Genomic DNA, 12,238 nt, shown 5'->3' with positions numbered 1-12,238 from the left:
GGTATGGTGTAAGAAAGTGGTCCAGTTTCATTCTTTTGCAGGTAGCTATCCAGTTTTCCCACCACCATATATTGAAGAGACTTTTACCCAGTGGATAGTCTTTACGGCTTTGCTGAAGATTGACTATATAGTTGTGGGTTCATTCTTGGGTCTTCTGTTCCATTGATCTATGTGTCGATTTTTGTGCCAGTACCATACTATTTTGATTACTCTAGCTTTGTAATATAACTTGAAGCCCAGAATTGTGATGCCTTCAGCTTTTTCTTTTACAATGTTACTATGGCTATTCAGGGTCTTTGGTGGTTCCATACAAATTTTAGGATTGTTTGTTCTAAGCTCTGTGAAAAATGTTGGTATTTTGGGAGGTATTCCATTAAATGTATAGGTTGCTTTGGGTGGTATAGTCATTTTAACAATATTTGTTACTTCCATCTATGAGCATGAAATGTCTTTCCATTTCTTTGTGTCATCTTCAATTTCTTTCATCAGTTCTTTATAGTTTTTAGAGTACAGGTCTTTCACCTCTTTGGTTAGGTTTATTCCTAGCTATCCTATTGTCTTCAATGCAAGTAAAAATGGGATTGATTCCTTTAGTTTTCTTTCTGTTGCTTCATTATTGGAGTACAGAAATGCAACAGATTTCTGTACACTGATATTGTATCCTGCAACTTTACTAAATTTGTTTATTAGTTTAGCAGTTTTTTAGTGAAGTGTTTAGGGTTTCCTATACACAGTCTTGTCATCTGCAAAGAGTGAAAGTTTTACTTCTTCCTTGCCAATGTGGATGCCTTTTCTTTTTGTTGTCTGATTGCTGTAGCTCTGACTTTCAGTGCTATGTTGAATAAAAGGGGTGATCAGAGTGGACATCCCGGTCTGGTTCCTGACTATAGAAGAAAAGCTCTCAGTTTTTCACCGTTGAGTAATGCTAGCTCTGGGCTTTTCATATTTGAGATTTGGCCTTTTTTATGCTGAGGTATAGTGCCTCTAAACTTGCTTTGTTGAGGGTATTTATCATATATGGATGCTGTACTTTGTCAAATGCTTTTTCTGCATTTATGGAAATTATCAAAGTTTTTATCTTTTTTTTAAAATCTTTCTCTTGTTGATGTGATAGATCATGTTGATTGACTTGCGAATACTGAATCACACTTGCAACCTAAGGCTAAATCTCACTTGATTAATGTGAATATATGTAATGTATTATTTGATTCAGTTTGCTAGTATTTTATTGACAATTTTTGCATCTATGCTCATCCAGGACATTGGCTTGTAGTTCTCTTTTTTAATGGTGTCTTTATTTGGTTTTGGTATTTGGGTAATGCTGCCCTCATTGAAAAAAATTAGAAATCTTCTTTTCTATTTTTTTGGAATAGTTTGAGAAAAATAGGTATTAACTCTTCTTTAAATGTTTGGTAGAATTTGCCTATGAAGTCATCTGGTTTTGTTTGTTGGGAATTTTCTGATTACTAATTCAATTTCTTTGCCGGTTATCAGCCTGTCCCATTTTTCTGTTTCTTTCTGCTTCAGTTTTGGTAATTTATATGTTTCTAGGAATTGATACATTTCTTCTAGGTTGTCCAGTTTGTTGGCATATAGTTTTTCAAAATATTTTCTTGTAATTGTTTGTATTTCTATAGTGTTGGTTATTTCTTCTAACTTTGCTTATTTGGGTCCTTTCTCTTTTCTTTTTGATAAGTCTGGCTAGAGGGGGCACCTGGGTGACTCTGCTGTTCAAGTGTTCAACTCTTGATTTTGGCTCAGGTCATGATCTCATGGTTGGTGAGACTGAACCCTGCAGGGCTTGCTTGGGATTCTCTCTCTCCCTCCCCCCTTTCTGTTTATCAATTTTGTTAATTTTTTCAAAGAACCAGTGCTCCTGGTTTCATAGATCTATTCTATTGTTTTATTAGTTCCTATATCATGTATTTTTGCTCTAGTCTTTATTATTTCCTTCCTTCTGCTGGCTTTAGGCTTTGTTTGCTGTTCTCTTTCTAGCTCCTTTAGGTGTAAGGTTAGGGTGTTTGAGATTTTTTTGGTTCTTGAGGTGGACCTGTATTGCTATATACTTCCCTCTTAGGAAAGTTTTGCTGCATCCCAAAGGTTTGAACTGTTGTATTTTCATTGCTTTGCCCATTTTCTAATTAGGTTGTATGTCTTTAAATTGTTGAGTTGCAAGAGTCGTCATATATTCTGTGTATTAAGCCTTTTCCAAATATATGATTTCCAAATATTTTCTGCTATTCCATATATCATCTTTTCACTTTCTTTGAAAACATCCTTGCAAAAAACTTTCAAATTTTGATGAAGTTCAATATATCTATTTTTTTCTTTTGTTGCTCATGCTCTTGGTGTCATATTTAAGACTCCACTGCCAGATTTAAAAGCATGAAAATTTACCCCTGTGCTTTCTTCTAGGAATTTTATTGTTATTACTCTTATATTTAGGTCACTGATCCAGTAAGTTTTTTACCTGGTTTAAGGTAGGGATCTAACTTCATTCTTTTACATGTGAAAATCCAGTTGTCTCAGCAGCAATGGATGACAATTCTTTCCCCAACTGACTGCACTCTGTACCCTTGTCAAAAATCAAATGGACAAAAAAATATCAGACTACATTTAATCTATCTTATTTGCTTCTTCAATCTGAGGATTCAAATACTGCTTTAAATAAATTCATCTTCCTCTCTCCTCCTGGAGCTTCCATTGGCCTTTTTAATTTGTTCATCCATGTTTCTTCATCTCTTTTTCGTATTTTCTCTTTATAATCTTGTCCTGTATTCTGGGTAACTTTATCAAATCTATCTTTCCAGTTGACCAACTCTCTTTTAACTAGGTCTAATGTACTATTAAATCTATCTACTAAATACAATTTCAGTAACAATATTTTTCATTTTTAGAAGCTCAGATTTGTCAGATTTGTCTAATTCCTTTTTTTCAGGTCTTATTTTTTCCTTATAGTTGGAATTTATTTTTGTATGTTTCTAATGATTTTATATATACATACATATTTTATAGTGTCCTCTATAGTCTATCAATTCAACTTCTTACAGGGCTAATCTTGTACATTATTTTGTAATCTGTGTTTATATCTGCATATCATTTCCACATATGATTTATAACTTATTTTTTAAATTGTAAGTTCATCTTCACTGAAGCTCAATTTTTCTGGGAGAAATTCATGCATTCTGGATTATGGAGTAGTTTTATATTTGCCTCTAAAAGATACCCCAGGTGTATTAGTAGCTAAATCCTATTATATATTAGAGGATTCTTACACCATGCAGGCTATAGCATATGAAGTCCAAATCCACAGTTTCAATTTTTTTTCTTGGAGACTCCTTTCTTCACCCAGGATCCGAGCAGAGGCAAGATTCTATTTTTTAAAAATATTTGTTTGTTTATTTTGCTGCTTCTCTTAATTCTCTGTTTCACTTATAAAGCCCATTGAAATTTCTGGTTCTATGCTGGGTTCTCAGTTCTAAGGCTCTGGTTTTGATAAGTCCAGGACTTTCAAAATACATGTTAAAACCAAAGACTCTAGCTCACAAATCTTCTACCTCCTAGGTTGTACCAGGCCAGCATAATTACTACTGTGCTTTCAAATTCCCTCTTAATTTCTGGTAACTGGAGAGATCTGTTTTTATTGAAAGCTCAGATGTGTTTTAAGAGAAAAAGGTAGTTTATAAATGTATTCAGCATTTCTAGATATTTGTATTGGGAGCATTTCTATGTTAGCTTAATCCACTTTTTGTCAGAATGAAAAGACCTATAATATTTTTCAACAACACTAACTGGTTTTCCTATCTTTTGATTTTAGTATATCAAAACACTGGAGTTTCCTATAACTTTAGGCAGTTTTTTTTTTGGTTAATTCTCTTGGTTTTTCAAAGATAACATCTACAGAAACAAACAAAAGAAGTCTTTTCCCACTTTTATAACTTTTATTTTCTTATTCAAAGGTACTTATCACCGTTTCTAAATCAGTGTTGAGTAACAGTGCTACGTAAGAGCAAACTTGGGGTGCCTGGCTGGCTCAATTGATTAAGCTTCTGACTCTTGATATCAGCTCAGGCAGGTCATGATCTTACGGTTGTGAGATCGAGCCCCACATCAGGCTCCACACTAGAGCCTGCTTAAGATTCTCTTTCTCCCTCTGCCCCTCCCCTACTCACGGAAAGGAAAAGGAAAAGGAATAAAGGAAAAAAGGAAAATGAAAAGGAAAGGAAAGAAAGGAGCAACTTTATCATCTCAAATTCAATGGAAATATTTCACCATCTATGACTCCAGGACAGTTTGTTACTATTATGAATTAGGAATTCTATTAGAAATAACTATTCTATTATAGTTATAGAATAAAATAAGTATTCTATTATTCCTATTAGGAACTATGCTATTTCTATTTTGCTAAGAAGATTTATTAGGATTGAATAATATTTTAAACTTTAAAAAAGATTGAGATGTAATCCACATCACATAAAGTTAACCATTTCAAAGTGAGTAATTAAGTGGCACTTAGTTCATTCAGTGTTGTGCAATCACCGACTTTATCTAATTCTAAAACATTTTCTTCACACCAAAAAAACCCCCTGTACCCATTAAGCATTTGCTACATGTGGCAGCACTTCCCTGAAGCCCCTTATCAACCAATAACCTGCATTCTGTCTTTATAGATTTACCTAATCTGGATATTTTATATAAACAAAATCCTAGAATATGTGATCTTTCGTGTCTGGAGTATTTCACTTAGCAGGTTATTTTTGAGGTTCCCACATTGTTATGTATGAGTACTTCATTACTTTTTATAAAAGCTGATACATACAATAGTCCACTGTATGTATGAACCATAGTTTGTATGTCCATTCTTCCACTGAGGGATATGTGGGCTGTTTCCACCTTTTGGCTTTATGAATAGTGGTGCTATAAACATGAGTGAATGTACACATATTTATTTGAGTTTTCAGTTCTCTGGGGCTATATACCTAGCAGAAGAATTGCTGAGTCCTATGATAACCCTATGTTTAGCTTTTTGAGGAACCACCAAACTGCTTTCCACAGAAATTGAACCATTTTACAGTCCCACTAGTAATGTATAAGGGTGCTGGTTTCCCCACATCCTCATCAAAGCTTATTTTTCATTTTTTTAAAAGTAGAACCATCCAAGTGGGTGTGATGTGGCATGTCACTGTGGTTTTGATATGTATTTCCCTAATACTTAATGATGTTGAGTATCGTTTCATGTACTTGTTTGCCATCTGTATATCTTCTTAGGAGAAATTTCTATTCCAGTCCTTTGCCTATTTTTAAATCAGGTTCTTTTATATATTCTAAATAGTAGACTCTTATTAGACATGTGATTTCCAAATATTTTCTCCGATTCTGCAGTTGTCTTTTCATTTTCTTAATAACTTCCTTTGATGTACAAAAATTTTACATTTTAATTAAGTCCAGTTTATCTATTTTTTCTTTTGTTGCTCATGGTTTTGGTGTCTTTTCTATGAATCTATTGCCAGATCCAAGGTCATGATAATTTACCCCTATGCTTTCTTTCGTGAATTTTATGGTTTTTATTCTTACATTCTTTAAAACATTTTTTAAATATTTATTTATTTTTGAGAGAAAGAGAGAGAGAGAGAGCAAGCGCAAGTGGGGTAGGGGCAGAGAGAGAGAGAGAGAGAGAGAGCCGCATAATCTGAACCAGGCTCCAGGCTCTGAGTGGTCAGCACAGAGCCCAACAAAGGACTCAAACTTGGGAAGAGTGAGATCATAACCTGAGCTGAAGTTGGCCACTTAACCAACTGAGCCACCCAGGCGCCCCGTGCTTATATTCTTAAATTAACTTTTAAGAATTAATTTTATGCACATAGTGTAAGGCAGAGATCTAGCTTCATTTTTTTTCATCGTGAAAATCAAGTTGTTCCATCACCATTTGTTGAAGAGACCATTCTTTCCCCACTGAATGGTCTTGACACTTCTCAAAAATCAACTGGCCACAGATGTATACGTTTATTTCTGTACTCTCAATTCTACTACATTGTTCTATACATCTATCCGGGGCGCCTGGGTGGCTCAGTGGTTAAGGCGCCAAATTCGGCCCAGGTCGGATCTCACGTTTGTGGGTTCGAGCCCCGCATCGGGCTCTGTGCTGACGGCTAGCTCAGAGCCTGGAGCCTTTTTCTGGTTCTGAGTCTCCTTCTCTCTCTGCCCCTCCCCCTCTCATGCTCTGTTTCTCTCTGTATCAAAAATAAATAAAAAACATTAAAAAAAATACACCTATCCTTATGTCAATATGACATTGTTTTGATCACTACAGATTTGTACTAAGTTCTGAAATCAACAGGTGTGAGTCATTCAACTTTGCTTCTGTTTCAATGATGAAGTCCTTTTCTTACGTCCCTCAATGTGATGAACTACATCAAATTTCCTAATACTAAATCACGTGTGGATTCTTGAGTTAAACGCTACTTTGGTCTTCTATTCTACTTTTAGATCCCATTTGTTCTATTTTTCTGTCTATTTTTTCATCTATATTTATAAGTGGAACTGGTGTACGGTTTTCTTTTTGTTTTATGCTATCTTTGTTACATCAGGATTCTGTAATGCCATAAAAAAAAATCTTGAAACCATTCTTTTCTCCCCCAACCCTCATATGCTCTGGTATAGTTAAACAGCATAAGAATTATTCTTTGAGGTTTTGAAAGAATCAATCTGTGTAACCATCTATAATCTTTTTGGGTAGATAGTTTTGGATTTTAAAAACATTCTCTATTTCCTTTGTGGTTACAGGCCTATTCAACTTTTCATTTTCTACTTTAATTAACTTTGGTAATGTATATTTTCCTAGAACATTCTTTTTTTTTTTTTTTTAAAGAAAAAGTGAGGAGGATCAGAGAGAGAGGAGGACAGAGATCTGAAGCAGGCCCTGTGCTGATGAAGAGCCTGATGCAGGGTTCCAACCCACAAACTGTAACATCACGATATGAGGTTAAGTTGGACACTTAACCGACTATGCCACCCAGTGCCCCTTCCATAGAACATTCTTAATCTAAATTTTCCAATTTGTCAGCATAAATTATAAAGTACTCACATAACTTGAATCTGTGATTGGGTCGCCTCACTTTCTTATCTCTAGTATTATATATCTCTGTTTTCTTTCTTTTTCTTTACTGGGACTTGTTCCTAATACTACATCCAAGTCACTTAATCCTTGTTTCCATTTTTTATTAATAATAATGGAATCTGGTTTCTGAGTTATCTTTAGGTGCTGAGATATGAATACAGGTTTCAAAGTGTTACCAGAGAATTTTATTCTATCATTTTGATCGCTTCAACTGATCTGTTATGGGTATTTATGCCAGCAAAAAAAAAGGAGGGGGGCAGGGAGATTTAACGGAAAGGAGAGAACAAAAATATCTCATATATGGACTGACTCTTAGCTGCATAATCTATTTTGGAAGTGTGGAGATGGAAATCAGCATTGTGCTTTACTAGAATATGAGAAAAACATGCCTATTGAAATAAACATTATTAAAGAGGTCTCTCTTCTTTTCTGAGACACTATCTTACTGAAGAATTGCAGCTGACTTATGCTTTAATGGCTAAAATATTTGACACTGGGACTTCTTTTGTCCGTATGCCTTTTCCAAACTCCCTCTGAGTAAGGAACTTTTATTCACAAAAATGTACTTTAGAAAAACTAGTATGTGGAATTTCATTCTTGGATGAATTAGGTCATTTTTCCTTTTCTTGAAAAAATTATTTAAATAATCTCCTGCCTTATTTTCGGTAATGTTAGCCATGAGAAGAAATTCTCAGACTTCTGAAGTGAAAGACAACATTAGCAAAAAGTGACATTATGATTAGTTTATAAGGTGTAAGGCACATTATCAGGTATAGAAAATGATATTTTGCTTCAGGTCTCTAATCAAAGGGGAATAGTTAAGTCAAATTAAAATGGGTTACTTTTATGTAGAAATCTGGAGTACAATTACATTTGAACAAGTCATCTGACCTAAATATATGCATTAAATCTAATCACAGAAGTTTAAAGCTGAAAAGAACTTAAAGAGATTCAGAAGCTTTATCTTTCAAATGTAGCACAGAGTGTCAAAAAAGTTAAGTGATTTATACAGTCATATAACTAGTAAATTAACAGAGCTAGGAATAGAACTTTGATCTTTTCACTTCTAGATCTTTCTTTTTTCAATTATCTCACATTACCTCTGCAGCTTTCCTATTCAAATAATAATTTATAGTTTACTGGTCTTACTTACTTAATGCTAGTCTACTTAAAAAAAAAAGTTGATCAAATAGGAATAGTTATTTCTTTCTTCCTTAGAGCTCAGTATTTCCTTCATAATTAAAATTATCCTGCTTTCCTAGTGACACTGTATCACTGGTAACCAAACAGTAGATATGGGAGGTTTTGCTTTAGAAAAATATTATAGCTGATAAGTAAAGAAAGGATGACAGAATTAAAGTATCACTATTTTGCAACTTAATGATTTAATAATCCCCAGCAAAGATAATGAATGGCTATTGTCATCAAAAAGATAATCAGCTATTGTGTGTCTCCTGATCATAGTTCACAACACCAATGAGGTATTCCTGGGAAAACAAACAAACAAACAAATAAACATCTAAGCTAAATCTGATCAAGCCTCTAAGAACCAACTCACAAAAATTACAGGAAACAGGGGCACCTGGGTGGCTTAGTCAGTTAAGTGTCTGACTACAGCTCAGGTTATGATCTCAGGGCTCATGAGTTAGAGCTCTGCATCAGGCTCTGTGCTGACACCTCAGAGCCTGGAGCCTGCTTCCAATTCTGTGTCTCACTCTCTCTCTCTGCTCCTCCTGTACTTGCACTCTCTCTCTCTCTCAAAAATAAACAAAACATTCAAAAAAATATTTTTAATTATAGGAACTAGAGGAACATGTTAAACAGAATGAATTTTTGGCATTTTCAATTTGCTAAAGAGTGAAGAATTAGAGTTCTAGACCAATCAGACAAATAAGTTACAGTGAACATGAAAGTATCTCAATTCAAATGCCGAAAAGAATGCCCTAAAAGTAGAAATAAACCAGAAGTAGAATGAGTCATGTTAAAACTGTAATCCAGCTTCTGTTAACATAAAACTTGACAAGGACATTATGAGGAAAAAAAATTACAGTCCATTCTGACTCAAAAGTATAGATGTGCAATTTCTGAACAAAGTATTAGCAAAGAGAATCCAGAAATACATTCAATGAACTCAACTTGATCAGTATTTATAATGATCAAGTTGAGCTTATTCCAGGAATGTGAGGTTAACTATTCAAAAACTCTAGTAAGTGTAATTTACCACCTAACAGAATTAAAGATAAAAATTATATAATCATCTCTATAAGTACAGAGTACGCTTCTGATAAAACATAGTTTCCATTCATAATTTAAACTATTTTTTAACCAAGAACAGAAAGGAACTTGTTTAATCTGATAAACTGTGGTAAGATTGGGAATGAGACAAGAATTCTTGTTATCACCAATTCTCCTCAGAGTTATACATCAGTCTCTGACCAATGTGACAAAGGGAGAAAAAAACTTTTTAAGTATATATAAGAAATAAAACAATAGATATTCAGAGATAGTATAACTGTATTAGTAAAAAACCCAAAGGAATATACAAAAAAATTATTAGAATTAATGAGTTTAGAAGGACTGTATATATAACTTCAACATACAAAAGTCAACTGTATCATTTCACAATATATACAAATATTGAATCATGTTGTACATCTGAAACTAATATAATGTTATATGTCAATTATATTTCAATTTTTAAAAAAAAGTCAATTGTATTTCTGTAACAGCAATAAGCAGAAAATGAAATTTTGAAAAAGATACCATTTATAACAATCAAAACTAAATGTTTGGTATTATCCTTCATTCATGAATCTACTCTTCTAATAACAGTCTCTCCCAAAATAATATGGCAACTCTACCCTACCAATTGCTCAGATCAAAAACTTTGGCACTCGTGGTGCCTGGGTGGCTCAGTCAGTTAAGCATCGGATTCCTGATTTCGGCTCAGGTCATGATCCCACAGTTTGAGAGTTCAAGCCCTGAGTCAGGCTCCATGCTAACAGCGTGGAACTTGCTAGGGATTGTCTCTCTACCTCCTGTATGAATGTACTTTCTCTCTCTCTCTCTCAAAATAAATAAATAAACTTTAAAAAGAAAAAACACCTTGACACTATCTTTGACTTCTTTTCTTCTTTGTTGACATTTCACAGATTTAACGAATCTATAAATACTATCAGCTCTGCCTACAAAACTCATCCAGAATCGAACCCCTACTCACCACTTCCAGTACTACCTGGTTGTAAGCCATCATCATCTTTCAGGTCTGGATTTTCTTAACTTAACTGATCTCTCTGCCTTCACGCTTGCTCTTCTCTACAGTTGATTCTCAGCACGAGTCAGAGGAATCCTTTTACAATCTATGTTACATAATGTCACTCCTCTGCTCAAAATTCTCCAATGGCTTCTCATTTCACTCTAAATAAAAGCCAAAGTCCTCAAAATGGTCTTATAAGACCCTATACCATTGGTTTTTCAAAGTGGCGTGTTTAGGAAATATATGGAGGCATTTTTGGTAACAATGACTTGGAAAATTCCTCATAGATCTTGTGCACAGATGATAGCCTGGTTCCTGTATGATGATCTGAGTGTGCTACTGGACATTCATTTAGAGTGGATAAAAAACTTACTTGTAATTATTTAAGCTCTAACTCCATTTTACATATATACACAGTATTTTTTTGCACAATTGCAATTGCTATGTCAATCAAGGAAAGAATGTTACTTTGGTAAGAATTTTACCAAAAGCTGTTGACCATTTCAGAAAATAACATCTCCACTAAAATCCACTTATGGTATATGAATTATCAATATATCACATCAGTCTACATTTGCAGCTCTCATCCATAGTGATTCTAAGGGAAAAGTGTCTTCTAGGGTAATTATGTCCAAGCACTCACATACTGGTTTAATTTTATTCAAGTATTTTTTCTTCTTTTATATATTTAATTATGTAAGCATAAGTAGGTTATACTATGTATATATTTCATTTAGGATGGTGTAAGTAGTATTATAAGATACGTGTAGAGAAAATATGGATGACACATCTGACCAGTGTGAAAAGTATTAAACTACATGATCTGGCACTCCGCTACTACCTGATCTCATCTCTACTTGTACTACCTGTTCTGAACACATTGGCTTCCGTGCTGTGCCTCAGCATACCATTTTTCTGCCCTAGACCCTTTACACTTGTTGCCCCTTGTGTCTATAATCTCCTTCCTCAGGTACCTGAATGTTTGCTTTCTTACTTTCTTTGAATCTTCACTCAAAAGTCACTTTTCCAGTGAAGACTCCCCTGACCATCTTATTTTAAATTTCACTACCATTACCACCATGCACTTCCTTCAAACCTAATTCCCTTTTGACATACCAGGTACTTCATACATTTTTATTTGTTCACTGTTAAAACCAATTAGCATATATGCACTGTGCAGGAATTTTGTCTCTTTTGTTTGCTATACTACCTGTGCCTAGAACATCACCTGGCAAAGAGCAGGCAGTGAATATCTTTTAAATGTATTAATGAATTACTAGACTCATAGAGAAAAAAACGTAGCACATTACTTAGCTCAACATTAAATAACAGTTAAGAACCATTATACTGAAACCTTTTACACCAAATTTGACAAAGAAAAGGGTACAGGGGCACCTGGGTGGCTCAGTTGGTTAGGCATTGGACTTTGGCTCAGGTCATGATCTCATGATTCATGAGTTTGAGCCCCCCATCAGGTGAGCACGAGCCTTGCTTTGGGTGCACTGAGTCCCACATCAGGTGAGCATTAGCCCTGCTTCTCTGTGTCTCTCCCTCTCTGCCCCTCATGGGATTCTCTTTCCCTCACTCTCTCTCTCCCTTACTCCCTTGTACCCTCTCAAAACAAAAAAAGAAAAAGAAAAAAGAAAGAAAAGAAAAGAAAAGGAAAAAAAGGGGGGGGGGACAATTTATGGTTGTAGGACAAAATGTAAATGTTACTGACTTCATAGTATGAAAAAGAAAAGCACAGCTGATATAAGTTTGAAGGTAAGAGAGTAAGGGGTTTTAGTATTTTTGTCTTACATGGTAGGGAATCAAGATATACCATCTAAAATTAGAGAAGAAAAAATTAATGAGTATAGGAAACC

At 34.5% G+C, this 12,238-nt stretch overlaps 1 protein-coding gene across 10 annotated transcripts in view; it reads right to left on the bottom strand.

The window, feature by feature from the left end:
• NUMB (NUMB endocytic adaptor protein) overlaps nt 1-12,238 on the bottom strand; it is a 184,873-nt gene that overhangs the window by 47,369 nt on the left and 125,266 nt on the right. The gene's annotated exons all lie outside the window — the stretch shown is intronic.

The sequence above is a fragment of the Suricata suricatta genome, chromosome 9 (genome assembly GCF_006229205.1).
Source record: "Suricata suricatta isolate VVHF042 chromosome 9, meerkat_22Aug2017_6uvM2_HiC, whole genome shotgun sequence".
Taxonomy (NCBI): domain Eukaryota; kingdom Metazoa; phylum Chordata; class Mammalia; order Carnivora; family Herpestidae; genus Suricata; species Suricata suricatta.
This window is presented reverse-complemented; position numbering and strand designations above follow the sequence as displayed.